Source organism: Dermacentor variabilis, chromosome 8 (assembly GCF_050947875.1).
Source record: "Dermacentor variabilis isolate Ectoservices chromosome 8, ASM5094787v1, whole genome shotgun sequence".
NCBI classification, from domain to species: Eukaryota; Metazoa; Arthropoda; class Arachnida; order Ixodida; family Ixodidae; genus Dermacentor; species Dermacentor variabilis.
This window is the reverse complement of record NC_134575.1, coordinates 134,361,072-134,383,622: the sequence shown is the minus strand read 5'-3', so window position 1 is coordinate 134,383,622 and position 22,551 is coordinate 134,361,072. Positions and strand designations below refer to the sequence as shown.

The following is a 22,551-nucleotide window of genomic DNA, read 5'->3' as shown; positions in this document are numbered from 1 at the left end:
TAATTCCTTTTTAGTTACACGGTGCATCAGAGCTCCCTAACTGCTTCCGTAAACATCAAGCGTGCTAAATGTGCGATGATCAAAAACTTCTCTTAGGCTAAGAATCAAAACAGAAAGAAGTGAATGGGCTTGGAGCTGAAAATTGGGCTACTTTGTTCAGCGTTAAGTGTATTATATGAATTCTTTGCGCGCAAAAAAAATTATAAGGAAGGAAGCAAGTGGACAGAAACGCACCGTCCATTTGCTTCCTTCCTTAGTGCCATTTTCGCTGGAAATTCTTATAATGCACTTAAAGTGAATGCGTCCTCTTTACCGACTTTCAAGCCGCAGCCTTCTTCTTGAAGTTGATATATGCAAGAGGTAAGCTTGTTTAGGATATCAGCTGTCTGAAAATAAGCCATCCGGTCTGACCCACAAAATTTTGCTTCTGTAGCTGACTCGAACACTAAGCGACCTGTCGAGTTGACTGCGCTGCTGGAGTGGCGTACTGCGACGCGTATCCCTTCAGGTCTAAAAACAGGGTCTCAAACAAGCGGCCTTTTGCAAATACTATCACAGGGACGTGTTACTGAGCAGATACGCGGACATGAAAGTGGTCTCAACCAGATATTTGATAGGTTTGTCGCGTTTTCAGTCGTTGTCTACGATATCACCGGCATTACCGATGACGCTCAGTGCACTATTTTCATCAAAGGTATGAACCAAAACCTTGACACACCAGAGGAGATGCCTCACCTGGTGTCGATCATAGGAAGAGCCACTGGTGTCGATATTTTCTCTGCGAATGAAAAAGGGGTGAATTGGGCGAATTGCCCTGAGAGAAGCTTGTCTCTCTCTCGCAATTGACGGGGACCCTTTAATTGTTAGATGCAACAATGGGCTGCTTGGGGCCTGAAGGTGAAGGTTGCAGCGCTCAACTTGAATTTTGTTGCAGTGCAATACATTCACCACAATTAGACACGTGGCGCAATTCGCTACCAACGAAGTACGTCATTACCACTGTTTACCACCACAGTTGACGTTATTCGGTTAAATCTATTGAATCACCGTTAGCTCGTCTCTTTGTTAGATGCTGGCGCTGGCAGCACTGGACAAAATGGCACTGCGCACAACGCTGAAGTCGGATGGCTCAGTTCGGCAAATATGTTTTAGAAGTTGCTGAATTGGAATACTAATTTATTAAAGCCAAAAGAAGAACTGTCACCAAATTTTCAGATGCAAAGTAGGTGAAATAGTGCCGTTGCATTTCTATTCGTCATTACTCGGCTCCTGAACAGCCTTATAACGCTAATTTTCTAGGCAGGAGTAAAGCCATCATTGCAGGGCTTGACGACATCTCTGCGTTCAAGGAGAAATCGCAGCTTTGGTATGGTCACGTAAAACAGGGAACGTTGGATTGTTTTCCCAATATCAAGTTACTTCTTAAAAATTTAAGACATACAAGCCGGGAACGCTGAACTATCCACCCTCCCCCAATCCGCAGACCAATTCCAAGACGCATCCTGGCTTCTCTTGAAATTTCGTTTTCTTCGCTGCCATTGTTGGTGAAAGTGGAAGGACTTGCTTCTGAAATACAAGATCAACTAACTGAGCTACAGACCTGCACGGCGCACAAGCACCAGTTCTGAGACGTCGGTGCACCAAAATTTCTTTAGTTCCTCGAAGAACATATCTTTTCTGGCATTGCCTAGGAGGGCTGCGCGAATCTGCACCATGCTTGGCAGCACGTATATCTGCGAGCAGCTATTTTCTTTGATAAACGTGAACAAGTGGTCCCAGCGCTTAACAATGAATGACACATACTCCGGTTTGTCATATGGACCGCGCTAGCACAGTATCTAGCTCCGGACATTCCAGGCTTGGTCATAGTAAAGTGTTGCCAGGCATTAGGCCAGCATAGTATCGATTAGAGGATTTAACACCTTTTTGTCTCTTTCTTGTCTCACCTTCTATTCTTGTACTGGCCTTTATGCTGTGTTTTTGGGTGTGTTGCTCTTGTGGCCATGTTTGCAAAATCAACTCCCCTTCCCTATCTTAGCATGCCACAGTGCGGCCCTTGATAATCTCTATGAAATATAAGTGCATGGTGTTCTATGCGAATTTGAGACTCTTGTCTAAAATAGGTTGGTGAACTCTTGTTACGGCCTTCGCATGACGATGTCAGCTTGCGGCCTGGTGCGATGTGGAGCAACTCGGCGAACCCATTTGTAAGATTGACCCCAAATGTTACTACCACCTACCGAGTGGCCTTAAAACGCACGACACTAGTATTCATTTATATCACATTAAAATAAACGTCGCCTCACCATATATTTTTACAAACTACAACTGACGCTTACGTCACAATGGAATGTCTGCAATGTGCTCAATAAGGTATTTGCTTGAACCATGTAGGCGCCGCGGTGGCGTAGAGGTAGAACACCCGCCTCGCGTGCAAGAGGTCCGTGGTTCGAATCCCGGTGCCGGCAATTTTCCACCGGATTAAAAAAAAAAAAATCCGCGTGTTGATACAATTGCACAAACAGGCCTGGAGTGTGGCCTGATCCCGGTGACCAGAACCGGTAACGCACTCCCTCACCAGAGCAGGATTGGCCACCCTGGTGCAGTACTTGGCCACAACCTCCTATGAACACAACAATCAAACCCCGGCCCTCAGTCCCCAGCAGCTGCGAAGCAACTGACCACGGCGGCGGTCAGACCTGCGACGCAGCAGAGGGTGCTAAGAATCACTGGCTCCGGACAGGCCGCCATTGGAATATGAACCTGGCAACGTTTAACGCTAGAACGTTATCTAGTGAGGCGAGTCTAGCAGTGCTATTGGAGGAATTAGAGGGCAGTAAATGGGATATAATAGGGCTCAGTGAAGTTAGGAGGCCAAAAGAAGCATATACAGTGCTAAATAGCGGGCACGTCCTGTGCTACCGGGGCTTAGCGGAGAGAAGAGAACTAGGAGTCGGATTCCTGGTTAATAAGAATATAGCTGGTAACATACAGGAATTCTATAGCATTAACGAGAGGGTGGCAGGTCTTGTTGTGAAACTTAATAAGAGGTACAAAATGAAGATTGTACAGGTCTACGCCCCTACATCCAGTCATGATGACCAGGAAGTCGAAAGCTTCTATGAAGACGTGGAATCGGCGATGGGCAGAGTGAAAACTAAATACACTATACTAATGGGCGACTTTAATGCCAAGGTAGGCAAGAAGCAGGCTGGAGACAAGGCAGTGGGTGAATATGGCATAGGCACTAGGAATAGCAGGGGAGAGTTATTAGTAGAGTTTGCGGAACAGAATAATATGAGGATAATGAATACCTTCTTCCGCAAGCGAGATAGCCGAAAGTGGACGTGGAGGAGCCCGAACGGCGAGACTAGAAATGAAATAGACTTCATACTCTGCGCTAACCCTGGCATCATACAAGATGTGGACGTGCTCGGAAAGGTGCGCTGCAGTGACCACAGGATGGTAAGAACTCGAATTAGCCTAGACCTGAGGAGGGAACGGAAGAAACTGGTACATAAGAAGCCGATCAATGAGTTAGCGGTAAGAGGGAAAATAGAGGAATTCCAGATCAAGCTACAGAACAGGTATTCGGCTTTAACTCAGGAAGAGGACCTTAGTGTTGAAGTAATGAACGACAATCTTGTGGGCATCATTAAGGAGTGTGCAATAGAAGTCGGTGGTAACTCCGTTAGACAGGATACCAGCAAACTATCGCAGGAGACGAAAGATCTGATCAAGAAACGCCAATGTATGAAAGCATCTAACCCTACAGCTAGAATAGAACTGGCAGAACTTTCTAAGTTAATCAACAAGCGTAAGACAGCTGACATAAGGAAGTATAATATGGATAGAATTGAACATGCTCTCAGGAACGGAGGAAGCCTAAAAACAGTGAAGAAGAAACTAGGAATTGGCAAGAATCAGATGTATGCGTTAAGAGACAAAGCCGGCAATATCATTACTAATATGGATGAGATAGTTCAAGTGGCTGAGGAGTTCTATAGAGATTTATACAGTACCAGTGGCATCCACGACGATAATGGAAGAGAAAATAGTCTAGAGGAATTCGAAATCCCAAAGGTAACGCCGGAAGAAGTAAAGAAAGCCTTAGGAGATATGCAAAGGGGGAAGGCAGCTGGGGAGGATCAGGTAACACCAGATTTGTTGAAGGATGGTGGACAGATTGTTCTAGAGAAACTGGCCACCCTGTATACGCAATGCCTCATGACCTCGAGCGTACCGCAATCTTGGAAGAACGCTAACATAATCCTAATCCATAAGAAAGGGGACGCCAAAGACTTGAAAAATTATAGACCGATCAGCTTACTGTCCGTTGCCTACAAAGTATTTACTAAGGTAATTGCAAATAGAATCAGGAACACCTTAGACTTCTGTCAACCAAAGGACCAGGCAGGATTCCGTAAAGGCTACTCAACAATAGACCATATTCACACTATCAATCAAGTGATAGAGAAATGTGCAGAATATAACCAACCCTTATATATAGCTTTCATTGATTACGAGAAAGCGTTTGATTCAGTCGAAACCTCAGCAGTCATGGAGGCATTACGGAATCAGGGTGTAGATGAGCCATATGTAAAAATACTGGAAGATATCTATAGCGGCTCCACAGCCACCGTAGTCCTCCATAAAGCAAGCAACAAAATCCCAATACAGAAAGGCGTCAGGCAGGGAGATACGATATCTCCAATGCTATTCACAGCGTGTTTACAGGAGGTATTCAGAGACCTGGATTGGGAAGAATTGGGGATAAAAGTTAATGGAGAATACCTTAGTAACTTGCGATTCGCTGATGATATTGCCTTGCTTAGTAACTCAGGGGACCAATTGCAATGCATGCTCACTGACCTGGAGAGGCAAAGCAGAAGAGTGGGTCTAAAAATTAATCTGCAGAAAACTAAAGTAATGCTTAACAGTCTCGGGAGAGAACAGCAATTTACAATAGGCAGCGAGGCACTGGAAGTCGTAAGGGAATACATCTACTTAGGGCAGGTAGTGACGGCGGATCCGGATCATGAGACGGAAATAATCAGAAGAATAAGAATGGGCTGGGGTGCGTTTGGCAGGCATTCCCAAATCATGAACAGCAGGTTGCCATTATCCCTCAAGAGAAAAGTATATAATAGCTGTGTCTTACCAGTACTCACCTACGGGGCAGAAACCTGGAGGCTTACTAAAAGGGTTCTACTCAAATTGAGGACGACACAACGAGCTATGGAAAGAAGAATGATAGGTGTAACGTTAAGGGATAAGAAAAGAGCAGATTGGGTGAGGGAACAAACGCGAGTTAGTGACATCTTAGTTGAAATCAAGAAAAAGAAATGGGCATGGGCAGGACATGTAATGAGGAGGGAAGATAACCGATGGTCATTAAGGGTTACTGACTGGATTCCAAGGGAAGGGAAGCGTAGCAGGGGGCGGCAGAAAGTTAGGTGGGCGGATGAGATTAAGAAGTTTGCAGGGACGGCATGGCCACAATTAGTACATGACCGGGGTTGTTGGAGAAGCATGGGAGAGGCCTTTGCCCTGCAGTGAGCGTAACCAGGCTGATGATGATGATGAACCATGATTTATTGCTCTGCACACAATTTGTCGCACAAAATATTTCTCTAACATCTGCTATATTTTTATGTGTCCGATCTTGCGCTGCGTAACTTGGCATTGACGCAGGGCTGCTAATGCATTTCTCGTAAAGAAGGCATCCTTAGTCGACCTTTCAGACACTTTCATGAACCTGCCGTTTGACGTTGTGAGTGCTGCTGTACCTTTTGTACATATGAACAATGTAAGAATGGGTCGCTTCCTATGTCATCCTTATCATCTGCGGTAAATAATGTTAATCTCATTAGAACCGTGCCTTGGAATGATCAATTTTCTTTAGCAGTTCTCTTTCCCTATTATGCAATGATCTATGAAGGAATTATAGGCAAGTAAACGCGGATAGTGGAACCCACCTAAGTTGCTTATATTGTGCCACCGTAGGTCATTGATCCAGAGTCCCACAGGACGATGCCGCCGCTGGAACGCGATGAAATAATGGTGCGTTCGCCTAACACCATGGTAGGCTACTACAATGACCGCGAGGCAACAGCTGCCGCTATCGACGCTGACGGCTGGCTGCGCACAGGCGAGTTGCCAAACAGCGATTAGAGTATTTTACCTGCTTACGTTTGAACGAAGCACTAATGCCCACATGAACGGTGTTTATTAGCCATACAACGTGTGAACAGTTAGAATTAGGTTTCATTGTTATTTTTTGAGGTTGTGCCACGTTCTTTCCATAGAGTAAACAGAAATACCTTATCACTATACCTACCTTAAAATAATAGCTAGAATCTGAGCTATAAAATGTTATAGTACCGCTGCTGGAGGCTGAAAGCGTCCAAAAATAAAAGAAAACAAACCCTGAACCGCACCAAAATGGAGCAGTCTTGAAAAAAAGCCTTGTTTAAAAAACAATGAGACACTTCAGACTGCTTACGCCTAGGAGAGTGAAATCACTATAGTCCTTTTGGTGACATGTTTCTTTCCGGGTTTTTTGTACGCGCAACCTCTCTCCTGCGTTCTAAGTGACTTTTAACTGCGCCTCAGTAAGGCCAAATCAAAATGCGCCAACCGTCTCAACGTGCTCGCTTGCCCACCGAGGATTTCGTAACTGCAGAGACCGCTCATACTCATTGAATTTGATATTGATGCTTCTTTATATACACTTTTACACTCATGACGTAGTGCTATCTCCTACGCACAGGCGGTGGCGTGACGTGTCAAATGAACCACGCACTAGGCACACCTTTATTCAGTGGCCGCGACGTGACGTGTGCAATGATGCACACACTACGCACACCTTTAGTCAACGAGAACCATGGAGCCGCCATAGCGTTGGGGAAGTGAGCTCGCCTCGCAACCCGGACTCCTGGGCTCGATTCTTAGATGACCCTAATGTGGGGGAAAGGTTCGTGTACTCAATAGTTCGGTTAGTTCTCTTAGGCGGAGCCTCCGAGAACGCAATTGAGGACAAAGCCGTTGGTTTGAACACACACACACAAACTTTTAATGAAACAAAATAAAGCTTAGAATAAGTAGAATAAAATAGCAAACAGAAAACAAACATTCAAATAGGCATAATCGCGGATAGAAACATACATGGGGCTTGCATGCGGGTAGCGAGTACGCAAGTCCGGGCTTGCCACGAGAGCGGAGACGCGTCACAGTCTCAACGCGGCGACGCGGCGACAAGCTAGCGAAAGGAGTGGCGCCGGTCTCACCATAGGTCGCGGTACAAGCTGAACGACCGGGCGAGCGACATGAGCGCGCCAGCTCTGGCTAGGCGAGATAAAGCGGGCGGCTTGGTGGCAGGAGTAGACGGCGGCAGCGTTCTGGCCGGGCAGATGGATGCAGAGCTCGGGCCCGTAGCCCGACGGCTCTTGTCTCGCCCACGGGCGCAGAAGCTCGAACGCCGGCCTCGGGCAGCAGGCGGCACGACAGACGGGGCGGCGTTCTGGCCGGGCAGCTGGCGTAGAACTCGGGCCCGTAGCCCGACTGTTCTCGTCCTGCCCACTGGCGCAGAAGCTGACCGGCCTTGAGGAGCTGGCGGCACGCTCAGGTAGACGCGCGACGCACAGGAACAGGTTGGCAGGAGGCCCCGGTCGGGTGAAGTCCTGGTGGGCTCGGGTCCGGAACCCGACGGCCCGTCTTCAACGCCCGCTCCGGTGGTTGACCTCCTCCTGCCGTCGCTTCCTGGGACTCTCCTGGCGTCTCCCTGGCGTCTCCCAGCGTGCCCTCGAGTGTCCGCTCTTTCTGCCAGCGCACCACGCTTTTTCTTCTGGTCTGGCCGATTCGGCATTCTCGGATTGGCTGCCTGACTCCCCGTGGTCTTTTCCGATTGGTTGCTTTTCTTCTTTTTGTTGTTTCATGCGCCGCGCGTTCTCGTGCCGGACGCTCTTCGGCATCGTCGTTTTCCGCGTTCCACCTCGGCGCGCGTGCACTCAGTGTCGTCTGCTCCTGACCGTCCCGAACCACCGCACCATGTCGCGCACCACACATCACATAAACCCCTTTTTTAACAAGTTTTTCAGAAGAAAAACTGCCGCTCAGTGCGCGACATAGTTCACACATGCTCGGAACACTACAGTCACAGTCGTGGTCCGTTCACAAGAACTCACAGTACAGTTCATTGAGCACACAGATCAAAGACATTAACAATTCTAAACCACCACAACAACTCAATAATAAAAACTGTAGCACCAAAGGCTATCACAACACACTCTATAAACAATCAAGTTGAAGTCACCAAGTCCGAGGTCAAAATCCGTGAAAAGCCATAAGCGAAGCATCGGCTCCTTCAGGTGACCCTTTCCCACATCAAGCGGACTAGACACCTATCTTCTCCTTTAGAGTACACTGGCAAGTCCGAGGCCATATTGCTCCAGGCATTAATGTCTGTGCATGGCTTCGACCGAGTCACTGCCTGTGTTCTAATGTAGTGAACCTTGTAATGCGTGGTTACCGCATCAATGCCAGTGGTCGAACCACACATGAGTGCATGAAAGCCCAACGAATGTTCTAAATCTTTAAATCATAAGTTGGTTGGGTACACATGCCTGAGCCCTCCCAAGTGCACATAGGGTCACAAGCAGTTGCCTTTGTTGAATTCAAAGGACGCAGTAAGGACAACTCAATACTCTTTACTGGAACCAAACCTGGTTCCTCAGCGGCCCTGATATCTTCAGGTCCATCTTGACCCTGCCGCAAACACTCCGACGCACTATATTTAGCCTGTGGGAGGCTCTCAGTTCTAACGTTTTTCAACCAGGCCCATGCACGGCAGCTCTGAACCCTGCACGAACCAATCATCGCCTGCGCTGTGCTCAAGCGGCACTAGTTGAGGTATGGAAGCAGTATGCTCCTTGCCTTGTGACCATACCTCAGTATCTTTGCCTACAATGGCATCATTACAAGGTGTCTCTCCTTGAGACCCTTTTTGCTCGCCAAGGCCTGACGTCATGTCGTAGGGAGCTCTCAGGTCGCCCCTGCATTGCTGTGCTGCATCCTGACTAATGGAGCTCGGCCCTTCGGAGCAAGACTCCGCGAGTGCCTCCATGCGAACGCGCACCCTGCGAAGTTCTTCCTCCAGGCGTTCCCTCTCAGCTGGCTGTTCTGCCACACACCTGTCGCAATCTCTCTAAGCTTTCTCGCATATTAGCAGCCAGCTGTCTTGCACCCACTTGTTCAATTCTGCCCCATGTAAGCCCAATCGCTGGGCCACGGTGGCTAAGTCAAACAAACTAAATTCGGGCTGTTTCTTGCCCACATATGCGCCCTCAGCCTCTGCGACTTTTAGCCGCAATTGTAAATTCTTTTCCTCCAATGCAAGTTCCTCCTTCTTGGCTTCACGCTCCACTGCCCGCTCTTTTCGCTCCGCTGCCCGTTCTTCTCGCTCCCGCGCTTCCTGCTCGTTCAACCATGCCCTCAACTCCGCACCTTCTAGGCCCATGCGTTCGGCTAGCGCTAACAAGTCTCTTGTGTTAGCCATAGTTCCTAACCGCTAGAAGAAGGATCCAAACGAACGGCTTTGTCCTGTCGCACGGACGCCAATTTGTGATGACCCACTTATGGGGGCAAAGGTTCGTGTACTCAATGGTTCGGTTAGTTCTCTTAGGCGGAGCCTCCGAGAACCCAATTGAGGACTAAGCCGTTGGTTTGAACACACACACAAACTTTTAATGAAACAAAAGAAAGCTTAGAATAAGTAGAAGAAAATAGAAAACAGAAAACAAACATTCAAATAGGCATAATCGCGGATAGAAACATACATGGGGCTTGCATGCGGTTAGCAAGTACGTAAGTCCGGGCTTGCCATGAGAGCGGGGACGCGTCACAGTCTCGACGCGGCGACGCGGCGACAAGCTAGCGAAGGGAGTGGCGCCGGTCTCACCATAGGTCGCGGTACAAGCTGATTGACCGGGCGAGCGACATGAGCGCGCCAGCTCTGGCTAGGCGAGGTAAAGCGGGCGGCTTGGTGGCAGGAGTAGACGGCGGCAGCGTTCTGGCCGGGCAGCTGGATGTAGAGCTCGGGCCCGTAGCCCGACGGCTCTTGTCTCGCCTACGGGCGCAGAAGCTCGAACGCCGGCCTCGGGCAGCAGGCGGCACGACAGACGGGAGGGCGTTCTGGCCGGCCAGCTGGCGTAGAACTCGGGCCCGTAGCCCGACTGTTCTCGTCCTGCCCACTGGCGGAACAGGTTGGCAGGAGGCCCCGGTCGGGTGTAGTCCTGGTGGGCTCGGGTCCGGAACCCGACGGCCCGTCTTCAACGCCCGCTCCGGTGGTTGACCTCCTCCTGCCGTCGCTTCCTGGGACTCTCCTGGCGTCTTCCCGGCGTCTCCCTGCGTGTCCTCGAGTGTCCGCTCTTTCTGCCAGCGCACCACGCTTTTTCTTCTGGTCTGGCCGATTCGGCATTCTCGGATTGGCTGCCTGACTCCCCGTGGTCTTTTCCGATTGGTTGCTTTTCTTCTTTTTGTTGTTTCATGCACCGCGCGTTCTCGTGCCGGACGCTCTTCGGCGTCGTTGTTTTCCTCTTTCCACCTCGGTGCGCGTGCACTCAGTGTCGTCTGCTTCTGACCGTCCCGAACCACCGCACCATGTCGCGCACCACACATCACAGATTCCCACCAACACCAATATTTACGCCATTTTCTGTTCAAAACTGTTTTGTTTACAGGAAGCTCCCTGAGGAATTTGACGTCAATCCGAGCATATTTTGCAATTTTTTACTCTTTGCGCCGTCAGCCATTTTCGGTACCACTCGTTGCGGACGACAACGGTGGCTTTTCTGCCTCATGGGACATATAATGCTTTCGCATCAATAAAGGCGAAACAGGAGCAGCGCCAACTTATACGCGGCTGTATATATGGCGTAAGGTGTGGGCGCCTATCCCGTTGACGTATCCACCGCTTAGACTCAAAGTTCGTGCTGCCGTCTGTACATCTAACAGCTGAAGACAGGAGCGCTGGCTCAAGCATATTTCGCGTGAAAGGACATGTGCGGTGCCCCAGCCGATCTCAGGGTCAGTTGTTTAAGCATGTTCCGCAAGCGCGCTAGAGATTACGTGGCCGTGCCGATACTGACCGAGTATTGTCAGAAGACTGCCGCTTTCGTTCTTTGTCGTCATGACGTCGCCGTCCACCCGCCTTCGTCGCTCCATGGATGCCAGTTCTTATTCATTTCATCGTAATCATGACGCAGTCATTGAACCGTGGTTATGCCACCAATGTCATTTTTTGGCATTGTGTCGTCGTTATGCAGTCGTCGTCACGAATTTGACGTCTTGCCGTTTTTGTGATGCCATTGTGGTCATGACATTGTCGTCATCAGACATGGGCCTCCTCATGAAGACGAGCCCTCACGAGGGCCTTTCTCAGCCTCATCTTCCCGCACCCTCACGTGGTGAGGTGAGGATCGCCTTCGAGACGCTATGTACACTGGAGGTAAGCTTGGTCGAGGTTCATTGTGCGAACTAAAAATCATAGTTTGTTTTCTTGTGGTTAATGAGCAACTTATTTTTTTCTACCAACTACTGATATTATTTAGCTCATTATATAAACGCGCAGTTAGTTTACAGATGTCGTTATGGGAAGTGTAAACAGTCGTGTCGTCCGCGTACAAAAGACATTTTGCAGAAGTTAGCCAGTTCGGGAAATCATCAATAACAACTAGAAATATCAGTGGCCGAGTATGGGTCCCTGTGGAACGCCAATGTCAGTTATTTTTGTGTAAGACGGTAGCCTTCAAATGCATACCTGTTGTTGTCTGTTGTGTAAGAAACTTCGCAGTAGCAGAACTGATAGTTGGGCGAGTTGGTACGAATTCATAGTGAAATATTTAGCGCGCACACTCGACAAGGACACAGTGAATGGGGACACACGAGCGCTTACTCACAACTGTTTCATTTTCGGAAAGAGACAGAACACAAATATAACAGCTATCATCACTGAGCATGTGCAACACGAGTCGTCAGTATAAACACAAGCAGATTAAACACAGATTAAAAAAGTTTCAACGAATATTTAAAAAAGCAAATTCTTTGTCAGCGATTGTAACCGATAGTTCACTGTGTCCTTGTCCATTTTGCGCGCTAAATATTTCACTATAATTTCGCAGTAGCTCTGAAGATGGAGCAGTTATTCCATATGCGCTGAGTTAATTAAAGGGAATGGGGTGATTAGGGTAAATGATGGTTTTTGTGTAATCAATGAAGGCAGTGCCTACGAACTAGCCCCCATCAATTTCTACTATGCCCTTGTCAATCAGCATGATTTAATTTAGCATAGCAGAACATCGAAGACGAAAACCAAACTGTATTGGTGTTAATAGTCGGAACACGTTCATGTTGTTAGAGATGCGCTGTTCTATTAGCTTTGCTGCTGCCTTACTAAAACAGGGCAAGATAGATATAGGCCTGAAATTTTCTAATAATCTGACGTCCGTTATCTACTCACAGGAATTATATTTGATCAAGTCAACCAGGGAAAATGGCAGTTTTAAATATTAAATTCACAACGTGACTGAGACTTTCACATAAACTGCACACGATTTCCTTAATGTGATAACAGAATATCAAATCTAAACCAGGGCTACAATTTTTGTGATTCATAATCGCTGCGCGAGCTTTACTCACTGTAGTTTGGAAGAGATACAGCGATTCCTGTGAGAAGTGCGACATGCGAAGGTCCTTACCTTCGGCAATGTCAGGCATAGTAGCAAAAAAGTTGCTGAACGCGCGTGCAATATCTTTAAGGTTTGTAAAACGCCGTGTTCTTCTTGAATTTTTGTTATTCTGCTCCTTGTAGGACCCTTTGAGAAACGCATTAGGTGCCTGCCATTTCTTTCGAGAATTGATCCGAGTTTGATGTATTACATTTCAATAGTAAGTTTTCTACGCTTTTAAATAGGTATGTCAGCAATGTGCAAAACGTTCTCTACCTAAGTTTAAGAGATTGCTTACGTGGGCAATTTTTGTGTTTACTATACATATTTTCTTTACTGCGCATGATCTTCAACAATACTGGTGTAAGTCAAAAGTTTGAAGGGGAAGCAAGCTTACGGTGCTTAACTATAGTTGTTGCTGAGGATATACAAGGTTTAATTATGCCAGATAACTTATCATACGCGATCAAATGTTTTCGAAAGCATTTGATCGCGTATGCCACAGTAAATTATTAACACAATTGCGGGGTTTTATTGGGAATGGGGAAATCTTAGACTGGGTAACAGATTTCTTAACAAACCGGACACAATTCTTACTATTTCAGCATGTGGAATCTGTGACAGTGCCTGTCACATCAGGCGTCCCCCAAGGATCCGTGTTGGGGCCACTGTTGTTTTCAATTTTTAATAAAAACATAACCAGAAATATTGACTGTAACATCAAACTGTTTGCTGATGACTGCATCATTTACCAAACAATTAACACCTACGAAGATGATGTTTCACTTAGGAACTCACTAGACCAGCTAGATGAATGGTGCAAAAATGGCAAATGAGGATAAACACAACTAAATCAGTTTGCATGACGGTAACAAAAAAAAACTACCTTACGACTTTCTGCACTTTATTAACGGCACAGTGCTAACGAAAGTTCACCAGCATAAATACTTGGGCATCACTCTAACTTCTGACCTGAGATGTGACGCGCACATTGCCAACGTGACCTCGAAGGCATTACTCAAGCTATTTTATCTCCGAAGATGTCTCCGCCTCGCAGCAACGTCGACTAAGCTTCTCGCATATACTACTTTCCTTAGACCGGTTTTGGAGTACGCTAACACAGTTTGGGAGTTTCCCCCTACGAACATAACGAAACTGGAAAAAGTACAGCGAAAACTGCTGCGGTTTATTTACAAGTATAAGTGCACAGATTCACCCACTATCCTTGCGGCTATGTAGGTTTTAACGACGCTCTCATCAAGAGCGAAGCAAGCATGGCTAAAGTTTTTATTTAACTTTATTCACAACTATTATAAGATAGACCTAACAAAATACATATGTTTTTCGCAGTCACGATCATCTAGACATAGACATGTACACGCTTTAACAGAATATTCATACCATAATGACACATTCATGTACTCCTATTTCCCCCTCGTGATAAGGGAATAAGGGCCTCGATCCTTCAGTCATTTCTGCAGACTCATTATCTCAGTTCACATCATGGTAAGAATCCATATCAAGCAATCAGTAAAGCAGTCTTATTCACATAATATGCTTTGCAACCCTTGTAAGCCATGCTGATTATCGTGAAGGTGTTTAATGTTATTTTTGTTCCAGTTTGCTGTCCTTTTCACGATGTATTCTCTGTATCGCTGCGCATGTCTCCTAGAAATGTGATGTCTCTGTTGTTTTTTTATGTATTCTTACCTTGTTCGTTTACGTTCCTTGTTCGGCTTATTGACACGCAATTTGTATGTGGGGCGCTATAACGTAAAACTATTCCAAACTTTTCTATTCCAATTCTGCTATCAGCCCTCCGCGATTGGTCAAAAACGTTTTTCGACCACCACCCCACTTCACCTGTCTGTCACGCGACGTCGCAAAAACCGCAATACCTCCCATCTGATATGATGTGTACACACTGATTATGCATGATTTGACAGAAAAAAGGAAAACATTTATTTCTGATTCGACCCCTTTTCGCAATTAGCCCTCGGCTATTGGTAAAAAGTTTTCGGGCTGCACCCACTTAACCTGCCTGTCACACGACGTCACAAAACCACACAAACTCATCTCGTCAAAGTGACGTGTACGCGATAAAGGTGCATTAATATGCCGAACAAAACTTTTTTTTTTCGGAATAGCCGCAGGCTGCCCCGTTCCCAACGGAATAAAAGATGGCTGCCGCCGATCGATGAGACGCTGGCTACTCGCACCTGCCGGAGAGCATGGGTGTATTTGCGTATAATAAAACGTCTTGCGTGACCGTGTACCGTTTTCAAGCACTTTCGGCACGTTTACTACCTCATTCTGCCAACTCTTCTTTGCTGAGGGTCAGTTTTAGCGGCATTCTTAAGCTTTCGTTGCATGCCGCTGCGATTTTCGACCAGCCACCACAAGCTAAGTAAGGGAAAGCCGACCAATCGCAGACGTCGGCACCACCCTCTTCATCTGGTTATCGATTTTCAGTGCACTGGCTCTGCCCCAGTGAATCCCTCTCCACTTGAGCGTTCTCCTCGCCTCTCGTCAGCCAATTAGATACGGCAAGTCGCTCAGTGCAGACAATGTTATTCGTTTTGCAAGCAAACAAAAGTGACCTCCTATGAACGAGGAGAGCGTTTGATTGGTCTGTTCAGGTAACAATGCGGGTGGCCGCCCGGTGCTTGCGTCGGTGGTTACGCAAATTTGACGTCAGGAAATTGCAATAGAAACATATTGCAATAGTTTTACGTTATAGGGCCCGAGGACGTTTACGGCCATGTATTTCATTTTTGTATGTCCACCTGCTATGGTCCTTCACGGGACTGGCTGTATTGAATATAAATAAATAAATAAGAAGCTCTATAGGCTTTATAAGCGTTATAAGAACTGACAAGCTATAAATGGCTGTTGATGTTAGCTGTAGCTAAGCCTTTTGAAGGTTGTAGCCAGATTGAAAGCCGCAACGAGAGCGAGAAGAGTGGCGGTGACTTTTTGGTGTAACTTCAATGTTACTTTTTTGTCACTGCTCAACACTGCCCCACTCACTCTTTTATCCGAAGTAAACACCCTGGAATTTGCCTTTTTCTACTCTAATTAAATGGACAAGAATTTGTGAAGATTTTCAGGCAATAATAGCGTTTGTTGACATAAGAATTAATGAAAACATAAAGGTGAAGAACAACATGTCCGTAATGTAGCCAGAGCTCATCTACAGTACAAAAGCAACTCATTTGTTTTATTCGTAAGCACACGCATGGCAACGGCAGTCGTGTGACATTATTTAGAGTTAGCATTCAGCCTCAGTCTCGGCCAAATCTTCGCAGCGTCGAGCTGTTGCACTGCTTCTCAAGAGCAAGCACAGCAAAATAGGGGAATACATTAACATGTAGTCGCTTAGTATATGCTCGTAAATTCCGACAAATGTTCCGTTTTCAAATCCCCGTAACCAGCCTGAACTTTTCGGTATGAAGAAAAATGCTGGCGTCTGATTAGAAATCTGACAGCACCCATTACATACATTCATGCTCCATCCATAGACAGGCATTGTAACACTAATTTTTGGCATCGTGCTGTCAACATAGTCGTTGTTCGAATAGTATGAGCTTCGGCTTTTCAGTGCATTAGAATTGTATTTCAAATTACTATTTATTTATATTTGAGTAGTATTATTATTATTACTATTATTATTATATAGTTAGTTAGAATTCGTGAACTAGGAGGAAAGCATCGTAGTTACTACTAAAGTTATTTATTTTCCAACTGCCAACACGCAATCGCTGTGGCATAAATAGAAGACGTGACCTCATTGTTAACAAAAGCCCCATTAGTTTCTGTGCCACCAGGGCTGTAAAACTCAGCTTTGATAAAATGTTGGCATCTTCATTTGCATTTCGTACTTCTACACGTTTACCATTCATTTACCATAAGATGCCGAGAGTGAGTGGGGCTCCACTAATCCAGGTACAACCAAATTAGGAAGGCCGACTAAGCTTCAACAAAAGACACTCATTCACCAGAATAAGAAGTGGGCTGAGGTGCCTGGTGTAGTATTCGACCACTACCTCCCAAATGACTCTTTCGATGAAGATGAAGCAATGGCCCTCACTCTCCAGCAACCGCGGAACAACTGACCAAGGCGGTGGTCTGACCTGTAACGCAGCAGAAGATGCTAAGCATCTCTGAACCCGGATAGGCCGCCAATATAAACTGACCCCTGCAACTTTTAGGACGCGAACTTCATAGGCAAGCTTACCAGGACTCTTTGTGGAACTATCAGACATTTTTATCGGATATCATAGGCTTTAGTGATATTAGAACAACTGGTGACGCTTATGCACTTCTCACTAACGACCATGTCCTGTGCTATAGAGGTCTCCCAGAAAAGAAGCAATGCGGGGTAGGACTCCTAATCCATAAGTACATAGCGGGATACACTGACGAGTTCATTTAATGAAAGATAGAGGAAAGATAATGCTTGAAAAACTGGCGACTGTCTATACAAAGTGCCTATTGACTTCAAGGGTCTCTGAACACTGGAAGAATGTAAACATTATACTAATCCACACGTTGTATGTCACGTTGTATGTTGTCAGTCACGTTATATGTTTCCTGTGTGCGCTATTTTTTGGCAGTCTTTTTCCTAAGTCTGAGTTCGTGACATCTGTGGGCCACGAAGACCTTTTGGGTCTGATTGAGTGAATCCTAATGAACACAGCTGAGTGGAGTATTTCTGAGTATGTTTGTGAGTAACAGTGGAAGAATAGATTAGGGGTCCTATAACGTAAGGCTACTCGAATCTTATTTATTCCAATTTCCTGATGTCAAATGTGCCTAAGCGCCGCTGCAAGCATCGGGTGGTGACCCGCAGCGTCCTTGCAAAAGCCCAACCAAGCGCGCTCTTCGTTTATAGGAGCTCACTTGTCGTTTTTGATCTCAAAGCGAATAGTATTGCCTGCATTGAGCAGTATTTATTTTCTAATTAGCTGACGTGAGGCGAAAAGCATGCTCAAGTGGGGAGAGTTTCAATGGGGTGAAGCCAGCTCGGTAAAAGTAGATAAGCGAATGAGGAAGCTGGTGGCGGCGTCTGCGATTTCCCCGCTTCGCCTTACTTAGCTTGCGGTGGCATTTGCAAAAAAGCGTTTGTGTGCGCAGGAAGGTTAAAATGCTGCTGAAACTGATCATCAGCAGAGTAACTTTGTTCTGTGCCGAAAGGGCTCGATAACATTATACTGCCAGGCAAATGTGTTCACTATACGAAAATATTTACATGCTGCCCAGCAGTGGCGAGTTGCCATTGCCAGAGTGACTAGTGGGCTTCCGTTTTCTACTCCGTGTAAACGGGGCAGTGCAGAGCTATTCAGAAAAAAATCTGTTTTCTTTGGCATACTAATTCGTTTTAATGCGTATGCGTCAATTTGACGCGGTGAGTTGTCGCGGGTTTATGACGTCGTGTGACAGAGCGAAGTGAACGCAGCGCGGAAACGTTTGACCAATAGAGAAGGGCTAATGGCAAAAAAGGCGTCGATTCAGAAATAATTATTTTTCTTTCGTCTGGTCTAATGATGCATCATCAGTGTACACATATCATCAGATGGGGAGTTTTGTCGGTTATAGTGCCGTCTTGTGACAGACAGGCGAAGTGCGGGTGGCCCGACAATTTTCCACCAATCGTAAGCGCTGATTGTAGAATTTGAATAGCAAAGTTTGAAATAGCGACCTAGTGTGTCTGAACGAGGCTGGCGTGCCAACGACTTTTATGTTGGGGTTTACGTCTCTGTCAGAAGGCAGCGAGCATCTCTGGGGGCCAACCACAGCAGCTGGCGCGGATCGAGTAGCTCTCAACCTTGGCGCGCGTAAAAGAACGGCTAATAAAGTTTCCAGTATTCGGCCATTCCAGCGACTATAGATGGCGCGACGGTAGGTCAAAATTGCTGCCGAGACGATGATAAAGCCATCTCGCAACCGTGTGCATTGCAAGCATCAAAGCACGTCAGGCCCCCTAGTTTCGCTGCAAATCATACTTTCTGTCTCGCTAAACCGACGCAAAGTGTGTAAATGAAGGCGAAGCTACGTTCAAACAGCTTATGCTGCGTCATCAAGCCCATTAGAGACGATTTTTGCAAAGGGGAGTGCAGAAGCGTTGCGGAAAAAGCAGACGGGGACAGGAAAGGCGCTCACTTGCGACTAAGTATATCTTCAGAGACAAACCACCAGGAACGTTATTGCGCATGCGCTGTCATCGATAATTGTAAAAAAAAATTGCTTACGTTTTTTGTATGTACAAGATTTCTCTGACGGGACATGCATCACTACATTAATGACAGCTATAGCGTAGGTGATAGCAACCACGGCACGTGCAAGTGGCCTGCCAGAATTCATTCCAAAAAAAAAAAAACTTCGGGGTGAGAGTCACAGAGGGGGTGGCGTAGAAACTTCAGCCAATGGCGACGAACGTAGATTCCTTACCGACCAGATGCACCGAAGGTACACTAATACAATGTTTAGCATCAGCGTGAACCTGACCTGCCGCGAGGATTTCCCTTTCGGGTGTGCCTTTGGATCTGCTTTTAATCCCGGTTTTCTCCAAAAGGGGCTTACAGCCGCAATCCTTGCAGTGAGCAGGAAGGTGCGCGGAGTTGCTCCGGGCCTTCAAAAATGAAGAATGCTATCTTAGCCTGTAATTTAGACAGCGCCCTGTCTGCTAAATATAAGCTATCCCACAGTCGACTGGTATGTTGTATCCACAGCTTCGGTAGCTCCGGAAGCGAGCGTTCTTGTGTGTTTTTCACCGGTATTGTTCTTCCTATGGCCGATTTGCAAGGGTGCACAGCCGAGAAAGCTTGAGAGGAGCTGTGAAGACGAGGTGAACATTGTGTTTCTTCCCGCTCCATTTTAGGTTGTGTGAAATCGTTCTTTCTCGGAGTGTATACTTAGTTGCAAGTGAGCGTCTTTGCTGTCCATGTCTCCTTTCTCCGCAACGCTTCTGCGCTCCCCTTCGCAAAAATCATCTTAAACCAACTATCCCAACTTGTGCTTTGAATTTTTAACCTCGGGGAAATTGGAGAAGACGTTTTAAGCAACCACGTACCAATTTCCGGCATAAGATAAGATACCCTACTCCGATCCTACAGCAAACACATTTTTGTACTGGCCGCATTAGAAGTGGTTCGTGTGGCTGCCTCTAAGCGTACTGTCTGCACATTGCGCAGCTGTTACTAGAGCAGCAATTTCGCCGTTCAGAATGGGCCAAAAAACATGCGTTGGAGCCCTCCTTCTTGCACTTTTGCAACCCTAGGTGGCCAGCATGAATTATTTTCAGGATTCTTCGTCACATACTCTTCAGTATATAACAACTTGCGAGCCCTTCAGCACTACTAATTTAAGGATCCACAGTTCTTTCGAAAGATTTGCGGTTGCCTTTCACCGGCTGCCCGCTTGCTAAGCTCTTCATCACGGTCTGTAGGTAGTCGCCACAAGACGTTTCCTGCTGCAGTAACCGCTGCGTTCCGGAAGTGACCACGTAGCCCAAGAACCGCACAGAATGAATCTCCACGTCGTCTGTGGCCTGCGGTCTTCGCCCTGGTCGGCCGTCGACAGCGACAACATGTAAGGTCGAACCAGCTGCTTTCCGGGAATAAACTAAAAGTCCTATTTCATTAGTCGCAGAAAGTATATTTGCACTCGTGGTAGCATGTCGGCAATTTCCTCTTGCGCGACCACTACCAGCGGCGTATTGTCTGTTTCGATAAGCACTTTTCTTCCGCACACAAACTCATGAAACCTTTCAGAGTAAAAACAAACTCCAAGTGCCTCCTTTTCAATTTGTGCATAGCTGTGCTCGGCACGCGTTAAGACACTTGATGCATAGGCTACAGGTGGCCATTCACTATTGTAGCCTTGCAATAATGCTGCACCAACACCGTCATTTGATGCGCCGCACGATATCTTACACTCTAAAAATTAGGGAGGGTATCGCAGGAGTGAAGTGGCCGATTTACTCTTCAGAGCATTGTTTTACTCTCGAAAAATGTCGAGTGGAGTGAAATGTATTGCTGACTCTGTCAGGAGGGTGAGAGTGAAATGTGCGTTTCACTCTGTCCTTTTGAGAGAGAGTAGAATGCCCGTTCTCCTCTTGCGGCAATAGAGAACAAAACGTAGCGTTATCTTTTGCTTCAACTGTAGGAGGCTGCCCCGAACATGACGACGTATATATCACTCACGCACGCTGAGCAAAGAACACACTGTCTTGCTTCTAAGAAAATAGGTAGCCACAGTTCAAAGGAATGCGGAGCGAGTGCTCTATTTTTCACTCGGAGTTGCTCCAACGCGCGCGCGCACTCAACATCGCGGAATAGCACAGCACCGGAGAAAGGTTATCCGTCCAGTGAACAGCGAGGACTATCCAAGGGAGATGGTGTGTCAGCCATCCCGCGTCACCGCGAAAACACGACAGTCGTTCGTCATTCGTTGGATATTACAACAAATCCTCCACGGTAAGCGAAGTCTAACATAGGTGCACATTCTGCGTATATGACATGTTATCGCCAGGAAGTCGTCGCGGCGCTTAGCCGACGCGATTGACAACGGACTGGGCAGGCGCGCTGTGTCTCTCGATGTCAATCGAAAAAGCCAGTCGTCGCGATAAATGCGTGTGCTTTTATCACTTGCTGCTATCCGTAAGAGCTTTCAAAACCGCAAACTCGACCAGAACCATGGTATGTCTAATGAGACGTGAGACGAGAGTACGCTTAAAATAGTTTGTTCATCAGCCTGTGATTCCAAGCCTATGCGGAGCGTGTTTAGCGTTGAAGGGCAGCGGATTGGGCGAGTTGGTGTTCCATGGTAACAATAAAATTCAAACAGCGCTAGACGACAGGACCAGACACACACAAACACACACAAACACAAAAAAACGCTTAGCGTTTTTTTTGTGTGTGTGTTTGAGTTTATTCAGTTTGGCAGTGTGCTGTGTACGGAACGCTGTTGAAATAAGGAGTCACATAACAGAAGGCGTCATTTTGCTGGCGGCATGCTTTCGTTATAAATAAGCCACGCGCTTGACGGTGTGTCGCCTATGGGTAATCTGCAACCACTGAAGTTATGTGCAGCGCCAGTGCTAGTTAGGAACTTTGCCGCAGGCATGCAGCTGCATGATGCAAGAGGTCGTTTGGGCGCTTTATCTTGAACTCACTGTAAGTGCATGAGGAATTAATGTTTTATGCTGAATGAAGTACGAACCACATATAAGCGATCTTGCGCGCGACGGCTGCAAAAGACACGATGGAGATGGCTTTGGCGTTTGCTCGTCGCCTACAAGTCGTAAGGCTCATTCACACCGGCGACTTGAAGAGGTCGCGCGACCATTTGCGACTTGCGACCAAAAAGCGACCGAAGGAGACTGATGTTCACAACGGCAAGCCCGGCTGAGCGCGACCCGCAAGTCACAATTCCGGAGATCATCGTTCTCAGCGAGAACTCTCGGAATATACGCGGAATTTGCCGCGATGCGGGGGGATGCCGGATGTAGACAAATGAAAGATGACTTCCGGTGCGCCGCTGATAGGTTTATCAGTTTTGCGATCACGGACGCGCGACTGAAAAATCAAGCAGCGAGTGACTAGCCCAAAATGTTCGCGTTTCGAGAAAAGCGACTATTTGCGACTGGTCGCTTTGCGACCAACTTGGTCGCGCGACCAGTGTCAGTCCCCGGTGTGAGTGAGCCTGTACTCCGTGCGAGCGACGATGTTGAGCGACGTCTCCCTGGTGTTGCCGGTATGAAGGCTGCAAATACGCGTCAAAACTAGCGTGACGCGTGCTTTAGTATTATAAGTTGATCTGTGTT

General features: G+C 46.9%; 1 protein-coding gene across 4 annotated transcripts in view; it reads left to right on the top strand.

The window, feature by feature from the left end:
* LOC142591290 (uncharacterized) overlaps nt 1-22,551 on the top strand; it is a 145,703-nt gene that overhangs the window by 25,608 nt on the left and 97,544 nt on the right. The window contains exon 3 of one of the 4 annotated variants that reach the window (XR_012830441.1): nt 20,173-20,304. The exons of the other annotated variants lie outside the window; for them this stretch is intronic. The gene's annotated coding sequence lies outside the window, so the exon portion shown is untranslated. Of the gene's footprint in view, nt 1-20,172; nt 20,305-22,551 lie in introns of those variants that run through there. 4 annotated transcript variants of the gene reach the window in all.